The following is a 25,284-nucleotide window of genomic DNA, read 5'->3' as shown; positions in this document are numbered from 1 at the left end:
AGGGCTGTTGAGGGCATTGTTACTGGTCTATCTCCATCCTCTGTCTTTGCCAGTTCCCTCTGGGATGGGACCAGCCTGCCTCTTCCGGACCTCGTCACTTCCCCTGGTGTCTTCTGCTGACACCCACTATCCCAGCGTGTCCTGGGACAGGCAGGGGCAGACTTTCTGAGTCATCTTTGCCCCAAGCACAGGCCGTTTCAATTCTCTCTACGCTTGCTCATCCTTCGGTGCCTCCCTGGGGGCTCAGGACCTCCCGTCTGCTCCCTGGGACCACGTGGAGTGCCAGGATTCTGTGAAATGGCCCCAGGCTAATTTTTCCGGGCGCCTCCTTTACCTGGACCCTCCATAGCTGAGGACCGAGGAAAGAATGTGTCAGCTTTCCCTTTTCTCTTCACGTTGAACTTATCTGCCTATTCATCCATCACGTGCCATCCGCCCACCACTAGCTCTGGGATGGTGTGGAGAGGGCTGGTAGGCAGGGGGGCCCATAACGGTGACCTTTTCTCCATGCTCACTTCTGCATCTCTCTGGAAAGGGTTCTGGTCATCTCTTCTGGTCATGTGAAATGTAACTTTCATACCATCATGTAATATATTCCGTCCAATTGTTGGTGTAGAATACGTTTTATGCCCTGAGACTTTGTTTCTCTCCAAAAGCCCAACACTTACAAATTGAAAGTTTTCATTTCCAAGACTTTTGTTTCTGCTGCATATTAAATTATATATTTAATTAGACAATGGACTTCTCTGTTTTAATACTCGCCCACCCTCCCCCAAGGACAATGCTTATAGGGAACTGTTGTCCAAATTTTGGCATGCAAGGTCATGGCACAAGAAAACTGAGTGTTTGGGGGTAAGGAGAAGAAGAAAGAATTCATACCTAAAATTTTTATCTAATAGATTCTTAGGAGAAACCCATCCTCCTTTTGGTACAAGGAAACCTTAATATACATGTGGGTCTTGTTACCACCATTACCCACTGTCAGCTGTAATAATAATAATGGCATATCTTTAGGCCTTTTATCATAAAGACTTTTCATATCTTTGTTAACAGCATGGGCTTCATTGTATCTGTATGTCAGCAGGACTAAATTCTGTAATAACATGTCACTCACAGCAGCAGCGAGGTAGCCAGCTCTGTGGGGCAATGCCAGCATCCTCCTTGCTCACTGTCTGTCCGGTGCCCAGCATGATTCCTGCATCCTGTACATAGTAGGTGCTCTCTGAACCCTGGTTGATGCAATGATTAATCCCGTCCCCTTCATGAGGCTGAGATGGTGTTCCATGCAGAACAGAACTACAACATCCAGATTCAGGTTGCATCTGCCCAACGCACCCTCTAAAAAGGAGACATGAATCTACAACAAATCAGAATTTTAGAGTCCACATTGTCTCTGCTGACAGGATACGTAAGTTGGTTTGTCAAAATGAACCGGGACTATCGCTCAAAAACCTCCACAGTGCTGACTCCAACTTAACCTTCCTTTTCAAACTGATACATCCACTTCATCATCTATCAAATTATGAAAACTACCGATTTCCTAGACACTCTTATTCAGATGGTCTTCTAGTTTGGTTTCTCCAGAACCTTATCTGCTGGTTAAAAAAGCAAACAAAAAAGACCAGATTTGAAATCCATCCTGAGAAAATAGAACAAACTTAAAGGACGCTACTCAAGAAAAAGAAGTTTCTTGACAGGGAAAGTCAAGACCAAGCACACCTGTGTCCTGTGATTGCATGACTGTAACAGCAAGTCCAGAAGCCACCGCTAATAAAACCTCGGTCTCTGCAGGTCGCCCCGGTGCTCAGTTACAAAACATTCCAGCAGAGTATTTAAATACCAGCTCTTAAAACAGTGTTGCCTCTCACAGGAAATACAGCCAGACCTGGGGCACCAACCCTCCTTAGGCCAAGGTCAGTGTGTGCATGTGTGAGGAGAGAAGGCTTTTGTAAGATGTAAGAAAGGACTTCAGGAACAGGCCAGTGGACGTGTCTTTCAGAGCGCAGAGGCAGCTGGAGCAAATTGATCAAAAAGAGCAGTCCTGAGGTTTGCCCCCTAGACATGCATCATGAGTAACGTTCTCCCTGCTTTGCTCTTAGAGTAGCCCCTCAGGTGTGAGCAGCTGTACAGAGCCGGCTCCTTACACAAGCTCAGACACTTAACCTTCCCCTTCAGGCTCAGAACGAGGCCAGAAGCAGACAGTTAATCCCCGGTACTTTTCCTTCCCTGACCCCTTCTATATAGCTCAAATTTCATTCCTCTTACCACTGTTCCAATTTTAGTCATGTCTATAGATAACATGTCCTGTAATTTCTGAAATATTTTAAAATCAACCCAGTTTGTATTATTTAGACACGTATTTTTTTTTAATTGGGGTAGAGTTGTTATACAATGTTGTGCCAGTTTCTACTGTACAGTGGAGTTCCCTGTGCTATACAACAAGTTCTAATTAGTTATCTATTTTATACATATTAGTGTATATATGTCAATCCCAATCTCCCAATTCATCCCACCTCCCCTTTCCCCCCTTGGTGTCCATTAGACACATGTATTTTTAAAATGCTTTTATAGCAATACTAGTGATAACAGATACCCATCTGGGGGGGTTTCTGTATGTTTTATGAAATGGTACAGTCTTTCCTATGTACTGCAGGGAGCGGCTAATACCTCGAGATTCAGACTCCCTGGGTTTGAATCCTGCCTCTAGTACTGCCTACCTGTGTGACCTCCAGACCTTGATTTTATCTTCCACAAAGTGGAAATCATAGAATTCTATTTCATGGAGTTACTGGGTTACTGGAGTTATTACAAGTAAGGCCCTTAAAACCTGCTTTAAGGAGGTAATATGTGCTTAATAAATGTTGACTGATATTAATCTTATCTACCCCTTTCCAAGTCCTCTTGAACCACCCCTTTTATATCCCAAAGAAACATCTGAGGTTCCCCGTGGGGCTCTGTCAAGATCACAGGAAATTAGGGTTGGAAAGGTGCCTGCTGGTACCGGCTCATCTTTATGTCTCAGGTCAAATGTCTCTTTCTTAGAACAGAGGTTTCCTTGCCCATCCTGGGTCCACTGTGGTCCTCCCCACACCCCGCCCCACAGACATTTCCCATCAGAGCGCTTTGGTTAATGTAATTTCTAGCACATACCACAGTCTGTACTGGTTTCACTCATGTATGATTTGTTAAGTGTTTATATATCATTTTTATCTAAATAAATGCACACACACAGAGAGAGAGAGAGAGACATGCATAGGTACTGTTTCGGTCCCATCTAGACTATGAAATGAGTTCAAAAACTTTGTCCACCTTTTCTTGGCTGGATTCCCCAGTGCCTCACACAGGTAGTGCACGTAACAGTTTATAAATATCTGTTAAACGAATAAACACATGCATGAGTGAACGAATACTATTATTTTGCAGACAAGGAAACTGGAGCGCAATAGATACAGGTACCAAAAGCAGGATGGGGAAGGAGACAGGCGTCCCACTGCAGCACCCCATGCAGCATATGGCATGATGGCAGGCTTCCAGGCCTCCTCAACACGTTCTCGGGAGTCCGTGAGGGTCAAAATCATTTTCACATTATACTAAGAATGCTGTTCGGCTTTTCCGCTCCATTGATGCCTGCATCGGTGATCCAGACGCAATGGTGGGTAAAAATGCTGGCTCCTCAGCAGGGATCCAGTAGTGGCACCAAAATGTCCTGGTGGCCAGTGTATTACTCTTCACCACCATAGGCCCACAGAGAGAAAAATAAAAAGCCAGTTCACTTAGGAACACGCTTTAATGAAACAGTAAGAAGTATTCATTTTATTAAATCTCAACCCTTAAATACAGACCCTTTTAATATTCTGTTGAGAAACCGATGTACCCATAATGCACATATGCCGCAAAACCAAGCAGGATGATGATTTCAAGGTGATTGAGTTATGGGTTCAACTAGCTACTTTTTTTGCTGTTGCAACCCAGTTTTTGCTTGAAAGAGCAAATTCTAGACAAGCCATGGTTATTCAGACTCAGGCATCTGGCAGACATTTCCTTTAAAATGAGCAAAGTGAGCTGTCACTTAAAGGAAAACAACTGACAGTATTTGTTGCCAGTGATAAAATATGAGCTTCTGAGCAAAAATCAGAATTTTTAAAAAAATGTGTCTCTGCCGCCATGAGCTTGACAGCTTCCCAATACTCAAGACTACTTCTCTGATACGATCAGTAGTTATGTTAATAAATGTGACTTTTGATATTGTATTATGAAATGTGTCAGCTTTGGGATGATCTGAATAACTCAACAAACCAGAATTTTCCAAATGGCCAATGCTTGACGTTATACAATCACACACGGGCAAAAGAGCCATCAGGAGTGCAAGAGGGACCCGTGACTTTTTATAGAACAGACTTTGAGACATTCACTGACACAGTTTCAGAGTTCACACTGCAGTTGACCTTTAAAAAACTACGACCACCTGTCAAGTTTTGGTGTAGTAACAAAGAATATCCAAAGTTACTGGAAAAGCCTATTAGGATACTTCTTTTTTCTACTGTACATCTGTGTGAGGCCAGATTTTCCTCATCTGCTTCAACCAACACAACCTATTCCAACAGATTGAATGCAAAAGCAGATCTGAGAATCCAACTGAAGCCAGACATTAAAGAGATTTGCTCAATGTAAAATAATGACATTTTCTTACTAATTTTTTTCAATTTTGGCAACTATGGTTATTTTTCATGAATACATTTCTATAAAGGGGTTATTGTTTTACGTTAATAAATAATCTCTCTCTTTTCAGGTTTTCTTTCTCATACGGCAAACATTGATCGCGATACCCCACACGTAATATTCTTTGAGGACTTCAATTATTTTAAAGTGTATAAAGGGATTTTGAGACCACGTCTTAGAACTGCCGAATTAGAACACGGAAAGTGATGTCCAAACTCATTAACGTTTATGGAGGAGAGGCCCCCTGAATGGTGAGTTCCAAGGTCAAAACATGACATCTTGTGATCTGTGGCACAGCTCTGCGAGGCCATATTATTGTCATTTTAGAATCAATACGTGATCGATACAATTTAAAAATTAGTAAACAATACAGATATCTGTATTGATCAGGATATTGGTTAAGAAATCTGCAGGGCTAAAAATAACAAAGATTTGCCTTCACTCGTGGTAAATATGCATTTCTGGTTTAGGACTCTGCTGCCTACCTCTTCCCTCCAGGATGCAGGCGGATGCAGCATCTGACATGGGGACTGTAGTTGGTTGCCAGGGCAGGGAAGGGGATGTGAGTTGTCCAGCTTAAGAGGACTGGCTTTTGAAGCTCTCACCAAGCTGTACTGTGTGGCCCTTCTACTTCCATGTCATTTATTCAAGCAAGTTTCATGATTCTGCTTAACTTCAGGGGTCAGGGACTTGCCATCCTCCCTTGAAACCACGATCCGGGAAGCAGGAAGGCGGTGACGTAGGATTAGTGGGAGGCCGTGTGCACAGCAGCTCTAATGACTGCCACAATGTAAAGCTCCAGTCAAAACATAAAACCCGGGTTTCCCTGGTGGCGCAGTGGTTGAGAGTCCACCTGCCAATGCAGGGGACACGGGTTCGTGTCCCGGTCCGGGAAGATCCCACGTGCCGCGGAGCGTCTGGGCCCGTGAGCCATGGCCGCTGAGCCTGCGTGTCCGGAGCCTGTGCTCCGCAGCGGGAGAGGCCACAGCAGTGAGAGGCCCGCGTACCACAAAACAAAACAAAAAAACCCCATAAAACCCCATTTCTAACAGGTACTGATATCTGATTCTTACTTTGTTCATCTATCATTTTTCATAGTCAAAGTATTTTGTGCATGCTATTCTGTGTTCTTTTCATCTGACATTATCTTGAACGACTCCATAGTTCTCATGTTTGTAATTTGAATGTCAATGTTACATTTTACTGTTGATAATTTATTATAATTTTAAACATTTCTTAGTTGTTGGTTATCTGGGAGAATAGCTAGTTTTTCACTATAATAGATGGCATAGCAAAGCACATCACTGTAAGAAGATATTTTTAAAAATAACTTCTTTGGGGTTACTGAGTGAAGAAGCAGGCTGCATTTTTGGTGAGGACACGTGTTCCATAATGCTCATTCTATAAACTTTTATGGATAAAGATCTGCTCTTACTCAGTTCTGTATCCCCAGAGCCTAACAAAATATCTGAAATTTGGTCGGCACTCAGTACATGTTCCCTGAACGAATGAGTTTTGCCAGATTACTTTCCAGAATTATTACCCCAATTACAGTGCCACCAGCACAGAGTTATACTGCTCTTACAGACGCTTTAGTAGCTTGAGCAGTGATTTTCTTTTCATTTATTCAATGATTAGCAGGCCTAAAAACAATTCCGAGATTTTTTTCTCTACTGGTGTTTTCTCTCACATGTGCTCTACTTAATGAAGTAAATCTGGCAATCCCTCTTAGGAATTTATACCCTGTCTTCATTTATTCGGTTTTTTAAAGATTTGGGGACATCAACGGTGGGCTCATTGAAAGAAGAGAATAATAATAGGAATAAGTGGAGATGGAGCCAGTGGGCCAGCTGAAGAAATCAAGCATAGAATTTATTATTATTATTATTAATTATTAGCAGCAGCAGATATTTACTGAGCACATTCCGTAAATATTATCTCTACGCCTCAAAGCATTATTGAAGGGTAGATACAATCATAGCTCTACTTTCTAGGTGAGGAAATTGAGGCTCAGGGAAGTTGCAATTGCCCAAGACCACACAGGCGGGAAGAAGCAAGTCAGGTTTTGAACCTGTGTTTGCCTGAAGTTGGTGCCCGCTCTCTCCACGTCCCGTGGCCTCACCTGTTCACGAGAAGCCTGTCAACAGCCCAAACCACAGTCAGAGAGGAGGGGTGTCCGTGGGCCGCAGGGGCTGATGGGGACACACAGGCTCCGTGGAGTGGGTGACCGCAAAAGGGTGCTCAGTACCATGCTGTGTGACACTAGCAAGGACGTGTGACTGGGTGGGACCCCGGCCTCACCCGGGTTACACGGCACAGGGTCTAATCTGTGCCAAGGGCAGGGTGGGCAGGAGAGAGGCAGGTTGGCAGTCGGGCCAAGAAGGCGCCACCCGGAAGCCGGGAGCAAGGCTGAAGCCCAGCCTGGCTCAGCGTGCCGGGTGCCCTGGGCTCCGCCGCGTCCTCACCTTGGGCGGCAGACAAGTTCCAGACATCACCTTTCACTGATAAAAGCTGGCCACCAAGACAACTGGCAGAAACCTCCTCCTTCCTCCTCCAAAAGTCACATGAGACTATTTACATTTAAGTGAATTAAAATGGAATAAAACTAACATGTCAGTTCCCCAGCCAACTGGCCACATTTCGAGGGTTCAGTAGCCACATGTGCTGGTGGCCACTGGGTTGGACTGGACATCACAGATATGGACCCTGTCAGTCAACACAGAAAGTTCTGTTGGACTGCACGGCGAGGGCCCCGCCTCCCCAGGAGGACCAGAAACAGCTCGGTTTCACCTGGGGGCTGCAGAGAGCTGCAGACGCCCTGGCCCCGCTCCAGCCCTTCTGCGCTGGGAGCTTCAGGTGGCCGGATCCTCAGGTGCTGTGTAGACACAGTCGAGCTCAGGAAACCAGTGGCTGTGCTCTCCTGCTGAACACCTGTCTACCTGAGACGCGAGGGGCTGACGAAAAGAGCCACTGGCCTTTCATTCGTCATCTTTACTGCAAACGTCCCTCCCACCCCAGTCTATCGCCTTTGCTTTTATTTTACTTTTGTTCATTTTTTATGAGCGTATTTTTGGCTCCTATTAATATTTAAAATGTTGTGATGGTAGGAGCAAAGCCTGCTTGGCCGGGAAAAGTCCTACCCCGTCCCCTCCCACCCCCGTCGCGCTCTGGCTCTGGAACCCACACCTCTGCAGCATCCTTCCACTGAGGCAGTGATGTCATCAGCCCAGAGCTGTGCAGCATCACAGAGAAGGGGGTGGAAAGACTCGCAGGTCCCCCTTCTGCAGAGCAACCTGGAATTTATGTATTCCCAGGCAGTGATAGGGGCCCATCTTGCAAGGCCTCATAAATATTTAACAACAAGCACTTTGTAAAGAAGACTGTTATTAAGGGCGGTGCTGCCAGCAGCTTCAAAGGTGCCTGTATATCAGGAAGTGCTAATGCTGTGTGGACACAACCCTCCTGCAACAGCCCCAGGGCACCTCAGCTCCTTATCTTTCAGAGGGAGCTGGAAAAGAATTAGAGGCTTTGCAAATATTCCTGCCCCTCAGAGGAACAATCTGGCTCCTCTGACAAGTCATGTATGTAAGAGAGAAAAAGCAGTGACCAGAGGAAAAAATGTGTGTGTGTGAATACATACTCACGTACGCACATACACATACACACATGCGCCCTAGACCGTCTACCAGAGAAGCTGGCGCAGGCAGTATTTAGTAGGGCTTCTTTTATTCTGCTGCGACCAGCTGAATTTTTTATTGCCAGGAAAGCCAGGCCCAGGCCACTTATTTCAACACTCAGAGCTTTAATGATACCGGTTCAGTTTTCTCTACTCTGTGGACTGGATACACTACATTGCAATTCAAATCACCCCAAACACCACAGTAAGCAGGAGGTGATCACATTTCATCCTAAGTGTAAATGGCTCTCCGCAGGGGACTCATTCTGGGAGCTGAGCCTGGGACAGCATTGCCCTGACAATTTCTTTTTCCCCAGTTGATCATCACTGGAGGTAAATGCTCCGAAGATTAAAGTTCCCAATCCATAAAGCAAACTGCTGTTAGGTTCAGAAAACAGCCTCCGTTGGCCAACCCTAGTACAGCCAAAGAATCACAAGGGATTGGAAAATGAATGGGGAGGGGTGTGTGTGTGGGTGCGTGTGTGTGTGTGTGTGTGATGCTTATTACACACGTCTTCCCCAAATAACTGTTGTGAAGGGGTTTGAAAAGCTAAGTTGACTGACTCAAGATGAGCCATGGAAAGAGCACTTGTGCATTTCCCACCATAAAACGCTGCTCCCAGGGTCCGGCAGAAAAGGACTTCTGAGCCCTCCAGAGGATTATGTTCCCTATGAATAAACAAAGTTTTCCTGGAAACCACCTCTCATGCCCAGAAGCAAAGTCCCAGAACTGTATACGTGAACGGGAGCCCCTTACGTAAAGTAGGGATCCCCCTGCCTTTTTGCAAGTGATTCTGCATTTTAGCCAGTAAGTTGCCCAGAGCATGACCAATAGCCATGTGTTACGAGAACAGGTAAGAGAGCTGTGTGCTGCTGGAAACACGCATGGATGCAGCCATCACAAACCTATCCCGTAGATGCGTGACCAAGCACCTCCCCAGGTGCAGGCTCTGATCCAAGCTCTAATCAAGAAGTTCACTTTTAAGTGAGTTGCTTGGGACCTGGCATAGGCTTTCCCATAGAAACAATGTTATAAATAGTGCTCTGGCCTAGCCCACAAAGGCCTCTCTCACCCGTAATGTGCTTCCACTATGCTATAGTTGCAAGAAAACTTTGTAGAAAACAATCACTGTGCGATACCGGTAATTAAACCAAACAGTAGAACAATAAGATGAAATGTCGTTTTTTTTGACATGAACATTCATTCTTGAGGAAAGTAAGATTAATTGGAGAAAGATAAGGAGGTAGATGGAGCCCATGCGGTGCTCGGTGAAGGAGGCTTTGGGGTTACCTCAAGGGCTGTTGAGGTTGATGGCGCTCGCTCTTCAAGACGTGTCATTTCACTTGGAAACTTATGGGGTGCCTTTCTTTTGCTGCAGGTGTATCCCTAGCACTACTTATGCTCATCCTCCATAATTAGAGTCAGTTTTATCTTCCTCTCACACATTGAAAGAAAGAGCGAGACAGGGAGGGGCAGGAGGAAAAACAAAGGAGACTGGAGAGAGTGAAAGAAGTAAATTTCTGGAAGCAACTAAGCAACAGTTAAAAATGAAGGGAATAAATTGGAGGTTAAAAGAAAATCTGCGAGCGAAAGATTGCCTTGGGAGTGTCAAATGAATCAGTCAAAAGAAGGGGAGAAAGGGGGAGAGAGGGAGGGAGAGAGAGAGAGGGAGAGAACATGTGTCTACTCCCGCAGAGAAGAAATGCTGTCTTAGGCAGTTCTCTGCAGGTCATCAGAGGATGCTATCTTTGCTGCTGACTGCAGCGATGCGACGGGGACACCCTTGGGAGGACCAGGGTGAGGTGAGGGTAATGAATGAACACCTGCCCCTCTCACATTAGGGCTGGACATGCCCAGGAGCTGAGACAACTCTTAGTTCCTGGAGGTGAACGATCTGCTTCGCGGATGACCCGTAGGCATCACTGTCTCACAGCACCTGGGTCCCCCCCCAGAACCTCCCCTTCTTTTGTCTGGAAGTCCAGTCTCTGGTCTCCTCTCTCGCCCTGGCTCCTTCGCTCCACCCTCGAGCTGCTTTTTGCTCCATCTCAACCTTGGGCCGTGGTTCCTCCTCTCATTCCCCAGAGAAACACCGGTGGTTGAATTTAACAGGCTTTTACTGAAGATTTTAAGATAAGAGCAGGAAATTTTAGGCTATAAGAGAAACCATATCAAATTCAATGCCAGATACCATTGTTCCTAAAAACCATCAATTCCTCCCAGCACAAGAACTCTCCTTCCGGCCCCCATTTCTGGGTACCTCCTGGGAGCCCTATAGATCATACTCCATCCCCAAGGCACCCTACCGCTGTCTTACTCCCTAAGTTCCCAGGGTGGCTAAATGCTTTTCCTTTGCAGGTAATTTCCAGTAACTTTCAGGAAGGAACAAAAATTACTGACATGTGAGAGTTTGTCATCTTTCCCATCACCCCCACCTGGGATAAGGCAAGCGAGAGTTCCTCCCCAGGCTTCTGCTCCTTCCTCTACTGGGTGAGACAGTAGCCTAGGAGAGAATTCTCAGAGCCACAGTTCCAATGAGAACAGACTGGACCCTCCAGGGGCTACTGCTCTGCAAACCCAACCCATGAGTGGCAAATCCTGCAGGAGGGAGGGCAGGGGGAAAGCGGTGAAGAGGGTTGCCAGATGGAGGAGATTGAATGGTTTTTGGAAGAAGGGCCCCTAGGGGCACTAGAACCACGGGCTCTGTCCTTAGACCCTGGCAAAGACAGACTCAAGAGATGCGAACACGGGACTCCAGCTCCGACTGTGCTGCTTTCATTGTGACCCAGCTCTGGAATTAGATCACGTGGGTCACGGCTTCTGCTCTATGATGCAGAGAGATTTAATTCTCTTTTGTCTCAATCCGCCACTGCAGACTAGGCTTTGGAGCCTAACCCAAAGGCTTATTAATTGGCTTTCTTAAACAAAAGAGCCATCTTCTCTGAGATAAAAACTGCCGTCCCTTATAATGCACAAGTCATAAATGAAGTCATTTATTTTTTTAAATAGCAATATTTTCTCCTCAGTTGTACTTATTCTACGTGTTCCTTTACGATCCACAAAGTGTTTCTGTGTGACCTCCACCTGGAAAACCCCATCCTCCAAACCAAACTCTCATTATTAAAGAGAAGCTGTTGAATTGTAAACATATTTCAATCGTCATCAAAAGAAGGAAAAATAGGAAAATATTGCCACCTGGAAGGTTGGATCAAAACTAAATGACAATTATCTTCCCATTACTGGCCGTAAGACCCAGGAGAAGAAAGGAGCTAGCAGTATGCAAAGAGACCGGGACACACTGAGTTACCCGAAGGCCAGGCTAAAGTGAGCAAGTGGACGACAGGAGCCTGGAACACAAAAGACATCGGGTCCTCTTTGCATCCCTATGGACCGTCCCCCTCCTCGGCCCTGTTCTCTCCAGCCCGAGCCCCTGCACCATGGTGATCCCTTATTTTCCTGACTCAATTCATGGCTTAACTGGGCTTCCCTCTTCCTCCCATTACTTCATAGTGTGGTGGGATGGGGGATGGTAGGGGGTGGGGATCTATACCTTGAACTTAACCCTCCAAGTACTATTGTGGTCACTGAGAAAAAGGACACCATGTTTTCTTTTCTTGGAACACCTGTTTTAAGACTCCATTTGTAAACACAGAAAAGAGTGGATTACAGATTTTGTTTTGCTATTATCTTAGTAGCAAATCCTAAATATGAAAAGATTATTCAGAGAGTAAGTTTACATTGATTTTGAAAAATCAGATCTACTGCAAAGCAAGGCATAATTAAATAATGCAACAGAATATTTTATTTGAGGTTGATTGATTTGACCTGGTTTACAATAACACAAAGGGTTATAATGCAAAACAGTTTACCTTTTCTTTATAACCTCCTGTCGTTCTAAATACTTTTCATAAAGTGACAGGAAAAACAATTAAGTTTTAGCAGAGGTGCCAAGATGCAGTAGGTAGGAGATTTCAAAGCTAGTGGTCAGAGGAATGTAGATTACCAAAGGAAATTAATGAAAGCTCACTGCACAGCTCTGAGCATTTCACCTGCTTTCAAGACATAAAAGGGTCAAGGGAAGATGTGATGAGTTTTTGTGTGTTTCTTTTGGAAGGGCTGTCACCACGCTTCCAGACACAAGCCCTGGGGGGAAGGAGGAGGCTTCTTTCTTTTCCCAAGAGAGCTGGCTAGGATTGTGGTAATCGGTGTACAGGACAGTGGACCTCTGCCTGACTCACAGGAAAAGGATAATCAGATGGTGGCTACCTCGAGATCAGCACTCCCAGCGTCCCGTGGCCAGACACAGGCCAGGCCAGAGAAGGAAAGGTGGGCCAGGGCCAGTCTGAATCCTGTCCAAGAGGGCTCCTGCCAGGGAGGAGGGAACAGGACACGAGGGTCCACGACAGTTCCCACCAGCTGGGACCTCTCACACCATCCTCCCGATGTGGACACGTACCTTTTTATTCAGCTGGCAGGTCCCAATCCCCTCACGGGAAGCAGGGCCCTGTTCCCATGAGCACTCCTCCATCTCCAGCCCCCGCCCACCCCCTTCAGAGGCATCTGCACGCCGAGGTGGGAGAGGAGCCAGGCTACTGTCATGCTGACTGAGGGCTGATTTGATGTTAAATCAAGTTCAGAATTGTGATGAAAACCCTAGACGGCCTTCTTTTTTAAACTGGCTAAAATGTTCTGGTAAGGGCATTCTTTGCTTCTCAAGGCTAACTTTTTTTTTTAATTGAAGTATAAATGATTTACAATGTTGTGTTAGCTTCAGGTGTACAGCAAAGTGATTCAGTTTTATATATATGTGTATACGTATATATATATATTTTTTTCATATTCGTTTCCCTTATAGGTTATTACAAAATATTGAGTATAGTTCCCTGTGCTTTACAGTAGGTCCTTGTTGGTTACCTATTTTATATATAATAGTGTGTATCTATTAATCTCAAACTCCTAATGTAGCCCCCCCTTCCCCTTTGGTAACCGTAAGTTTGTATTCTATGTCTGTGGGTCCGTTTTATATGTAAGTTCATTTCCATCATTTTTTTTTAGATTCCACGTATAAGCGATAGCATATGAGATCTGTCTTTCTCTGCTAGATGGCATCTTCTAATTTCCTAACTCAGATTGCATTTGTGACTTAAACAACAGATTGGTCACTCAAGAGCCAATCGGATACTGAGCTGAGGGTCTCGGGACACTCACAAGGATCATCCGCTGCCACTGTCCGCACTGATTGGCCAGTGTGCACACTTGTTTAATAGAGAGCAAAAAAGGCACGGGCCAGGATTTTCATCCAAATGCAGGTGGAGATTAGAACAGAATAGAAAAAAAATTTTAAAACTGAATAAAATGTGAGATCTCCAGTTTTAAACTAATTTCATGTGGCTGCTTCCACAAAAATATTTCAAACTTGTTTACATGCTCTTTACTACACATTATTTATTGGTCTCATCATTTTTGGCTGGGATTTCAAGGAGACAATCCAATCAAAAATATTCAGGAATCAGGTAGAAACCAAAGACCACTCAGAGACGGAACTAATTCAGAAGTCCATGATCATTTAAAAAAGAGTTTTTCCAAACTCCCAATTATCCATTAATGTGTTATGAAATGAATCCAGTGAATTATTTTTAAGTGGAATTGGATGGATGGGATGAAATAGAGGAGAACAGAATAGAGTACAGAATGTCAGAGTGCATCCCCCATGAGGTTAAATATTGTTTAGCAACGATTTTATTTGTTTTGTATGTATGTGTGTGTATATTTGTCCATGTGTGCTGGGATAAGCATGTAAAGGACATTTCATATGGTATCTCACAGACAAAAAAATTTTGAAAGACTCCAAAAAAGGACAAATACAAAATCCATGGAGAAAAAAGAAGCCAAGACTCGAAGGTGGCGTTAGAAATAAAATATAGGCAGGGGGAGGAGAAGTAGACCAGAGGGACCAGATGTGGTCCAGATGTGATGTCAGCTGCCCCAAGGTAGTTCTCATGCTCACAGCCAGAGTTCCTTGAAAGCATGTTGTACAGCTCACTTTGCCAACAGAAGGAAGAAGGAAGAAAGAGAAATAGGCAAGGGGAAAGGAAAAGAAGGGGAAGGAAGGGAAGAAAGAAAGAGAGGGAAGACATTTTAAAGATGAGCAAGTCAGTGAAGATAATTGCAGGACCTTTTACTGCTTTTTAAAATGATCTCAACCCACACAGCATGGAGACACATGTGCCTATAAAAACCCACTTTGAATGGAAGGAATTCCAAGTTACAGTCAATGCGCGATGCACTTTGCAGTGTTGCCACACGTGACATATAAAAGGTCGTGGCAGTAGCAAAATCTAAGTATAATAGCCTGGTCCTTCACCGCGTGAACATTATCTGAGCACCCATCTCGTCTGACTGAGTGGAGTTTGCAGGCTTTCTTCACTACAGATAGCATCTTCCCAGGGCATATGCAGACTGGGCAAGAACCACCGTACAGGATGGACCACCCTCGGGGATGCCGCCTTGTGTGGACTTTAGGCGGGACCTTTCCTACTGAATTTTCCGTGAATGGTGCCCAGAGATTTGTGAAATGCACTGGCCCTAAATATGCACTCATGTCCTCAGCCCCCGGGCACCTGTCGTAATACCCCTGCTGGCCAGGTCCACCTGCAGAGCCATTGAGAGCCCTGCCCTCTGTACTAGAGGCATGGAGCTGGGACCTGTGTCTCCCTCGATCTTCATCTGCTCTCACCATGGCCTCTTGCGGGGCTGCTGGGGTCTCCTGACTGCCAGGTAGTGTATATAACCTCATATTTACACCCCTAAAACATCTGGTAAGTCTAGTTCAGGAAAAGCTCCTTTTTTTTTTTTTTTTTTACAATATTCTGACAGTAGAAACCTCACTCAGTCTCCCCTGCCCGCCAGATTTGCTCTTCAAGGGCCAGGCAGGATTCCAGGGCATCTTCAGTGAAGACCTTCCTAACTCCCCAGCTCTGAACCACCGCCACACTGGGATTCTGCACTCCTTCCCGTCCCTCTCATGACCTGACACCTTGTACTGCTTGCTGTGGTCTCAGGTGCCAGAGTTAGTTTGGACTCTAGTTATGCTGAGAATCCCCTGCAGCCCTCAGCACTCCGGAGTGTCTGAAAGCACAGGCCACACCCAGACTCAGTTGCAAGAAGTTGGTTCTTTGAGCATCACTCTCTGTATGTATGAAAAATGACTTCTGGATCAATGGAACCCATTTTGGAGAACTTATGAATGGCTGGACTTGGTTTCTGGAGACAAGAAACAGAAAAATAAAAGCAACTTATATGCCAGGCAGCATATAAAGTGCTTTACACCCAACATTTTTCTTAACACTGCCCACCACCTGATTTGGTAGGTATTTTTAACTATAATTTATTGAAGAAGAAATGCAAAATCAAAGAGGTTAATTTCTCCAAAATTGTACAGCCAGCAAATGTCAGAGTCTGGACCCCTAGTCTGTACTGTTTTTATAAAAATAGTGTCTCTAATGTAAATTGGTCCTGTTCTGAATTTCAAAAAATTCAGGTAGCTGGGAAAATGCTTCGCATCTGACAGGGAGTAATTTCAATTTCCCAGAAGGTCTGAAGACCTTCCCCAAGAACTATAAGCTAGTTGTCCAGGAGCTAGTAGGACTTCAGACTGTATCTCATGGACTCACACTGGGCATTGGTCATTCATAAGAAAATTACCTACAGCTATCAAGATGAGTTGGAGGATTGCCAACAGGCACGTGAAAGGATGCTCAACATCGCTGATTATTAGAGAAATGCCAATCAAAACCACAATGAGGTAACACCTCACACCAGTCAGAAGGGCCTCATCAAAAAGTCTACAAATAATAAATGCTGGAGAGGGTGTGGAGAAAAGGGAACCCTCTTGCACTGTTGGTGGGAATGTAAATTGATACAGCCGCTATGGAGAACAGTATGGAGGTTCCTTAAAAAACTAAAAATAGAGCTGCCATATGACCCAGCAATCCCACTCCTGGGCATATATCCGGAGAAAACCATAATTCAAAAAGATACATGCACCCCAATGTTCACTGCAGCACTATTTACAATAGCCAAGACATGGAAGCAACCTAAATGTCCATCAACAGAAGAATGGATAAAGAAGATGTGGTATATAAATATATGTGTGTGTGTGTGTGTATATACACACACACACACACACACACACACACACACACAATGAAATATTACTCGGCCATAAAAAAGAATGAAATAATACCATTTGCAGCAACATGGGTGGACCTAGAGATCTTCATACTAAGTGAAGCCAGAGAGAGACAAATATCCTATGATATTGCTTATATGTGGAATCTAAAAAATGAAACAAATTAACTTATTTACAAAACAGAAATAGACTCATAGACATAGAAAAGAAATATGATTGCCAAAGGGGAAAGAGGGGTAGGGATAAATTAGGAGTTTGGGATTAAAATATACACACTACTATTTATAAAATAGGTAACCAACGAGGACCTACTGTATAGCACAGGGAACTATACTCAATACCTTTTAATAACTATAATGGAAAAGAATATTTAAAAGAATATATATATATATATATATATGCACGTGTGTGTGTAACTGAATCACTTTACTATAACCCGAAACTAATACAACACTGTAAATCAACTATGTTTCAATAAAATTTAAAAAAAAAAGAAGAGATGGAGGCTGCAGAAAAAGAGATGCAGCAAAAGTCACATAATCTGAGGAAAACACCAAAGAAAATCATCCAGAAAGACTGGCGTCAACAAATGATGAATTAACATGGTAAAGTGGCGAGGAGATGCATGGACCAGGTCAGAATGTGTGCACAGCTTTCTACAGACTTGAGACTCTTTTAAAAATGCTGCTGCCTCATTGCTACAGGAAAAATAGAACTCAAATCCTCCATGACCAGGAGGTCAGACTCCTAAGCCCGGGTGAAATGATAATAACGAAAATAAAAGATTTTATTAAGCCGAATACCGTGTTAAAATTTAATATACATGTATTACCAAAAATTTAATATATGTGTATTACCTAAACTAATAAAAACCGAGTGAGGTCGATTGTTTCAGCAAATATGTTTTGATCTTTTAGGTACTTTTCTAGCTGATGAGGGTACAGTAGTGAACCAAAGGGACGGAACTCTCTTTCCTCTGCATTGTTGGAAATATTATTATTCCTGTACTACAGATGAGTAAACCAAGGCTTGCAGAAATCAAGTAACTCATCCAAATCACACAGCCACTCAATGGCAGAAGGCTTGGGTTTGAATCCAAATCTGTCTGACTCCAAACCTCTAATGGAAGCCCCCAACTGTCTCTCGCTGTACTCAAAGCCCACTGCCAGGCGCGTAGCTGTAAGATCCCACTCTTAATTACCCTACTTGCCGGAGCATTACACACATGGCCTTTATGGTCAGTTCTGGCCCTTGATCATATTGTCATTTACTATTTTCTAAAATTTTCATGGTTGTTAAGACTTGCTCGCCCACCTAAATTGAAAATTCCTAGAAGTTTGGGCAAGATAATAGATTCCACAGCATTTCCCAGAGGGCTGGGTGCACTTCACACAGGTTTTAAGTACCTGTTCATCTTCCAGGGCACCATGGGGAATAAAAAAATTGAATAAAATATTGCCCCTGCCATTCGAAGTCTTATAACCTAGCGGATACTGTCATTAAAAAAATGATGGATGGAATTTTAGTTTCAGCAAATCCCATTTTTGAGAACTCATGAAAGACTTGTAAGTTTTCCAAAGACTAGAGAAAGACCAACACAATGTACGTCTTTAGAAAGGCAGAAAGATCAGGACTCAGAAAGTGAGAGATTAGTAACAACACCTAACTTGCCCATGATAAATATTCCCAAGGTAAATCAAGAAAGAATAAATGGGGAGAAAAATGATTATGTGTCGGGTAATCACCAATGTGGCTTTAAAAGGAACCCATCATGTCCGACCAATTCAATCCCCAAAAGGAAGATGAACCTTGTAGAAATGGTGAAGCAGTAAACATATTGTAGCTTGACTACAGTGGAGTTATTGATTCTGCCCCATAAATAAGCCAATCAAATCGAGCCTAGGAGACCACACGAGAAGGTGGGTGCACTCAGAGGAAGCCACACAAGAGGTTTTGGATAGGAATTAGTCTTGAGTCCTGATTGAGTGTTTCTGGTTTCCATTGATGACGTGGGTGATAGGCAGGGATGGACTTATAAGCCATGAGGAGCCCCAAAAGTGCAGGGTGAGCACTTTCTGTTGGACAGGTCTGGAATTCTCCACAGTTCAGATCACTGAGAAAATCACTGAAAATGGGAACGGGTTGGATTTAATAGAGAAGGCAACTTCTGATCTTTCTCCCTTTCTCTCTCGACTACTCCTGGGCGCCAAGTGTGAAGGGAGCCTTCACTTGAAGCCAGAGGCTCTGATGTGGGAGAAGGATTACCTAGCTTTGGGTTGTGAGCCGGTCCACTGGGACCTCAGTTTTCCCATCTGTGCAATGGGGGAGCCGCAGAGCTTCGCATAAATGCTAAGTATTATTATGCTTCATGCAGAGGGCAAAGATCCTGACTTGGAAAGAAAATGGGAGGAAAAATTACAGGAGACAGAATGAGAAAACACAGGAGAGAAGCTATTAGCCAGTCTGTGGAGTAAGACTGCAAGGGCTTGAACATCATAAAACATCTGTGGTAATTTCCGCTCACCTCTGCTCCTGTAGTCGCCGTGTGGGAGGAAGCAGTCTGCTGTCTTTAAGAATCGGGGAAAGGAATAAAGCAAGTGTTTGCCCTTGACAAGGTGGAGGAAATCTCTCCAAAGTCATAGAGGTTTGGATGTTCTAAATGAAGAAATTACTTAATCTACCTGGGGTATTGTAGCTATTACATAAACCAATGTAAACAAGCTTCCAAAATCCAGCTCCTAAGGATCGTTTGGACACACACAGCAGACTGCTTCAAACTGACAGTTTCCTGGGCTGCCCTTGATTTCCAATTTGCTGACACTCAGTTCATCCAAATTAATGGAGTCACCTGCTCAACAGCCAAAGCTGCCCTTTGGGGTTGGCCTCAGGAGTCCTGCCTGGAGCATAAAAAAGGCCACAGAGACAAATTCTAGATGCCCCAGTGCCATGGGATGATGCCAGTCAAATAAAATGCGTTGGTCTCTGTTAGTGGGGGGAAGAGGCTCTGTGATGAAGTCTTTTCCTACTGGTGGTGGTCAATCAGCCCAGCCCCCAATGGGCCAAAGAGATGGGGGTGAGAGCTGTTTCCGAAGGCAATGGCACTAGCAAAAAGAAACACTGTTTGCCCACTTTCTTCCTTCCTGGTTCCAACCACCTGCCATCTGAAGCCTCCCTCTAATAAATTAAAAGATCCTGGGCTTCCCTCGTGGCGCAGTGGTTGAGAGTCCGCCTGCCGATACAGGGGACATGGGTTCGTGCCCCGGTCCGGGAAGATCCCACATGCCACGGAGCGGCTGCGCCCGTGAGCCATGGCCGCTGAGCCTGCGCGTTCGGAGCCTGTGCTCCGCAACGGGAGAGGCCACAACAGTGAGAGGCCTGCGTTCCGCAAAAAAAAAAGATCCTTGTCAAGTAGCTGGTTCTACTACTAACCAGACACCTGTGTCTCCAGGACTCCCTGGCAGGTCAAGACAACTGTCGGCCTCCTCCTCAGGACGCCAGGGTCACTTAGCTGTGCTCAGCACCTCCCAGGAGGGAAGGGTGAGGAAAACAATGCCCTGAATTTGGCCAAGTGGCCCAGGAGAGGCCCAGTGATAACTGTGTGGTCACGGTTGCAGTCCTTGGTGATGCCCCTCCCAGGTTACTCCAGGACATTGGTACCAGCCATGAAGGTGGAGTAGAGACGGCACAATTCCAGCCTTAAGTATTCCATCTGCAGACCCACTGGACTTCTTACCTGCTTGCCTAACTCTGGAGACTTGAGAAACAGAGAATTAGCTCTCTGTCCCGGGATCCCAGTTGTCACGATGACAATGCAGTACAGATTAGCACATGCTCAGGACTCAACAGAAATCAGGACAGAAAAAACGAGACAGGCTGGATTCTGGGCTACTTCTTTGAAATGTGACCTTTTCTCGGATACTTTCATGAGTCATGGGTATTTTTGTTTAGAAATGAACATACATCTTCCTCTACTGAAGGAACAGAAAGGAGAAAGGAAGAGTCAAGATGTCAGGAGGCAGACATGGATGGGAACGTTACCCATATCAAGTCAGCAGCATTTCTTGGGAATCCTCATCACTTTCGAGCTCTAACTAGCCAGCTAAAGGAGTGGAAAATTACAGCTATAGAAAGAAAAGGATGTTTTTGAGAATGTGGACATCCTCCTCTAAACTGGGAGGATGCCTCCAAAGCAGAGACCACTTAAAAAATATTTTGGGGGGCTTCCCTGGTGACGCAGTGCTTGAGAATCTGCCTGCTAATACAGGGGACACAGGTTCGAGCCCTGGTCTGGGAGGATCCCACATGCTGCGGAGCAACTAGGCCCGTGAGCCACAACTACTGAGCCTGCGCGTCTGGAGCCTGTGCTCCGCAACAAGAGAGGCCGCGATAGTGAGAGGCCCGCGCACTGCGATGAAGAGTGGACCCCGCTTGCCACAACTAGAGAAAGCCCTCGCACAGAAACGAAGACCCAACACAGCAAAAATAAATAATTAATAAACTCCTACCCCCAACATCTAAAAAAAAAATATTTTTGGAGTCTGTCACAAGGCCTAGCACATAGTAGGTCTTCAATAGACGTTTGCTAATGAGCAAATGATTAGAGAGTAAACTATAAAATGCCCAGAAGTGTAGTACAGTAACCCAATATTTGCTGAAAATTATAAATGCAACATAAACAAATTCATCTTTGACGAATGTAAAGGTCCATGAAGTCCTCTCCTTTAGCAGTAAATTTCCACAGGGTCTCCTCAGTTGGCGAGAATGCAGTTTGGAGCTATTGGTGGCTGCTTCTCTCTCCCCTCCTCATGTCAACTGCTCAGGAAATGAAAGATCTGTGCAGCTGCTGGGGCCGTCCTGAGCATAGCTCATGTTGGCTTAGGATTTAGGCTTATAGGATTAGACTGACGATCATAAACCTTGACCATTATAAAATCCTAAAACCACTATTAATTTTAAAGGGAGTAGAAAACCTTGGGCAAAACCAGTAACAAATGTATTCCAGCTCTAAGACCAAGACGAAGCCTAAATCCTGTCTAATTTGGAGGAGCTCAGCCTGCAGTGGCTTATTGGGCGAGGCTGAGGAATCTCCCTCCCTGGGGAGCTGAAGGATGAAGACAAAGTTCATGGCTTCGGCCCCAAGTCAGGGACTGGCCGGGGTCACAGCCCGAAAGTTCTCGGCTCTGCAACTTGAACGGAGAAGCCCTGGGGAGCCCGCATCGACACTCCCAGACAGAGGAATCTCCAGGGGAGAAAAGAGTGGGGACCAAGGACGGCATCCTTGAAGGTGAGGTCTCTGTGGGACTTCTGAGTTATGGCTCTGGCATGGGTTACCTGCCTCTACAGGTGTGAAAGGCAGGCAGAACACAGAAGAAAAGTGTGCACTGGGGTTCTGAGGATGGGACTCAGGATCAAACAGGAAACCGAGCTTCCAGCAAGATGTAACGTGAATCTGCCCATGCAAACACACAGAGCAAGCTAGTGCCCAGCTGGCACTCAGAGCAAGACATGGGAATGAAGGGGAGGAGAGGCCCGTCTCACCTAGGGGTGTGTGATTTACAGCCGAAGTTCAAAGTGACGATAATACCATGTTTTTACTTTTTAAATGGTTTTATCCTAAGTTTTCCAGCCCATAAGGAATGCACCTTGGTGTCAACAGAACCCCTTTGTCTTTGTAAGCTATTTTGAAGCAAAATACCAGTAAATGACTTCCCAAACCACCACACAACTAGATCATGCTGAGAAAATGGGCTTTGCAGGAACGCAGTAAATTGTTTCTGTCACAGAAGAAAATGCAACCAGCAGAAATCGTTATGGATGAGTCATTATGAGAAGGGCCAAAAAAATTAACCTTCATCGGTTTTCTTTGCCTTTGTGCACGCAAGGGTGGCGTGTGTGGATGTGCATGTGTGTATTTGAATTCACCAGCCACATTTAGGACTTCGGAGCTGCGGAGGTTTTCAGCGGTAAGCAAGGCCAGCTCCTTCCCCAGCAGGTGTGCAGGAGGGGAGAAAGAAGAAAAATGACTTCAGAAGATGATATTCTGAGAAGGTGTTTAGCGTGACTGAAGGACAAGAGCCTCTGTGATTAGAGGAGGCAGGAGAAGAAAACTTTTAATTTAAAACAGTACTCAGTGCTGTGTTAAAGACTGAAGGTATCACCCCGAAATGTTGAAACCTAATCCCGATGTGATGTTCTTTGGAGGCGGGGCCTATGGGGGGGTGATGAGGGATTAGTGCCCTTGTAAAAGAGACCCCAGGGACCTCCCTCACCCCTTCCACATGTGAGGACACAGCATCTCTGAATCAGACAGAGGGCCTGCTGGCACTTTTCTCTTGGACGCCCCAGCCTCCAGACTGAGAGAAATAGTTTCTATCGTTTATAAGCCACTCGGTCTGTGACATTTTGTTTCAGCAGCCCAAACTGACTAAGACACTAAGGTTTAGGAAATAAAATAGTACCGGGTACAGGACTAAACGTTTTATATGCATTGTCTCTTTTAATTCCTCCAACAGAGAGGGAGAACTGGGCTGGTGCTTTTATTACCCCCATTTTACAGGTAAAGAAACTGAGGTTTAGAGGCGATTGCCTTGTCCACAACCCCACAGCAATGAAGTGGCTGGATGGGGATTCCTATCAAGGTGGTCTTATTTCAAGCCTAGGCTTTCAAGCTTGCTTCTCTATCCTCTTGGTGGGAGGGCTACGCTGTGTGTGGGTTACGATGGACAAAAGCCAGCTCTCTGGAGTCAAAGAACCTAATAGAACCTAAAAGATGCAAAGGAAGTTATTCTTACCCTCCAGGTGTGAATAAATATTTTCTTCATTGACTGGAGGAGCCTCACACAGCATCCTCTCCGAGTCCTCCAGCCCTGGGGGCAGGGCACAGGGACTCCATGGGGTTCCCTCCAAGGCTCTAAATCCAGTTACCTTAGCTCCAGCCCCTCCTCCCTTGGTGCAGATATAAAATCGATTTCCAATCACTTGATAATGATTCTTCCTGCCCCCTCTATGCAAACAATAGTACAGACAAATGCTCCATTATGGTGTTGAACATGCCCTAATGTGTGGTAATTTATTTCACATATGGAATTGGGGATGGGGTAACACCGTGTGACAATGGATTTGACACAGGCTCTGTCTGACTTGATGAACACAGCTGCAAGGCAGTTGTTCTCTGTGCAGCGGTAATTGCTCGGTGGACCTGGCCAAGCGGCCCATTTCCAGGAAGCAGTGCCCTGGGTGGACAAGGTGCAGCTCAGAGGATCACCTTAGTGCCTGTCAGGGACCATTTCATCTCCCGACCGACAGCAGTCAGATCCGTTTACAAGTGACATGAATTTGAGGACTCTGTCCGGCTGCAGGGATGGATCTCTGGCTGGAAGCTACCTGTGACATCAGCCAGGCCTAGAGACACCCCGAGGCAGGTGCAGGTCAACGCGGGCTGCCTGGGGTGAGCTGGGGAGGAAAGGAGGCTGCAAAGAGCGGGCAGGTGGGGGGTTAGGACTGCAGGTGAGAGCTGTGTTCACCGCGCACCAACACCTGGAATCCAACCGAGAGCTTCTGTCTAAGAGCCCAGGGCAGCAGGAAACATCTGTATGCATGTTTCTGTCTAGTTCACAAAGAATTACAGACACCATCGCATTTCGAGTTTTGGCATCCACCTCGCAAGGCGGGGATTCTTACCAACATAGAGTGAGAGCTGGATTACTAATTCTCAGCTTGGGTTACTTAGCCACCTGAGAAGCTTTGAAAGAACAACGGAAACGCATGACCCCTCTTCCCCACGCCTAACCCTTTTTAGTTGATCTGAGATGGGACATGGGTGCCAGTATCTTGGTTTTTGTACATTTGTTACAAGGAAACTTTACCAATGGATATTGAAATTTCAATTTTATACAATTTTCTTGTGTCACAGTTTTTTTTTTTTCCAGACATTTAGCTGGGCTGTACCAAACAGACAGAAGGTTGGATTCGGCTCATGGGCCATAGTTGGCTAACCTTGCTTTAAAAGAAACCGTGTTTCCCTTCAACTTGCTAAAGTCCCTTCCTGCCTCCCATCCCCACCCCCATCATGTGCCCTGTACCCCATCTGGCTCTAAACCCCCTCTACAGCCTCCCGTGAAGGACTGTCCTGCCCCAAGTACCCCACACTCTGATATGCCAACCTTCACGCCCTCCTTTCCCATTCCCTGCACAGACCTTCCCTGCTCATTTTTTGCTTTTCCTTTTTGTGGGCAAATAAAAATTGTATATATTTTTAAAGCATACAGTGTGTGCTGTGATACGTGCATATACTGTGAAATGATCCTCACACTCAAGTTAATTAACACATCCTTCACCTCGCATGTTACCTTTTTTGTGTGTGATGAGAGCGCTTGAGATCTATTCTTTAGTCTTTTAGCAAATTCCAAGTATACATGGAAGTCCCCATGCTGTACATTAGGTCCTAAAATTCTGTCCCCTTGATCAATAGCCCATCTTCCCCCCATCCGGTCTCTAGGTGCCAGGATTTTAAAAATTTCCCCCAAGTGATTCTAACCTATAACCAGGTAGAGAGCCACCAAATTAGACAAACATCTGTGTATGAATTGATAGAAGGGAAACACATCAGACCTGGAGAGGAGCTAAAACGTCAATGAATAAATGTAAGGCAGAGGAGAAAAAGACTAAAAGCATGAGAACCCTTAAATCTGGTCTGGTCTG

At 45.1% G+C, this 25,284-nt stretch overlaps 1 long non-coding RNA gene across 2 annotated transcripts in view; it reads right to left on the bottom strand.

The window, feature by feature from the left end:
* The window catches only part of LOC137231068 (uncharacterized), a 377,188-nt gene that overhangs the window by 72,393 nt on the left and 279,511 nt on the right, over positions 1-25,284 (bottom strand). The window contains exon 7 of one of the 2 annotated variants that reach the window (XR_010946383.1): positions 23,113-23,346. The exons of the other annotated variant lie outside the window; for it this stretch is intronic. This is a non-coding gene — a long non-coding RNA (uncharacterized lncRNA). Of the gene's footprint in view, positions 1-23,112; positions 23,347-25,284 lie in introns of those variants that run through there. 2 annotated transcript variants of the gene reach the window in all.

Source organism: Pseudorca crassidens, chromosome 9 (assembly GCF_039906515.1).
Source record: "Pseudorca crassidens isolate mPseCra1 chromosome 9, mPseCra1.hap1, whole genome shotgun sequence".
Lineage (NCBI taxonomy): Eukaryota > Metazoa > Chordata > Mammalia > Artiodactyla > Delphinidae > Pseudorca > Pseudorca crassidens.
The sequence above is the reverse complement of the archived record's forward strand: the minus strand, read 5'-3'. Positions and strand labels throughout refer to the sequence as shown.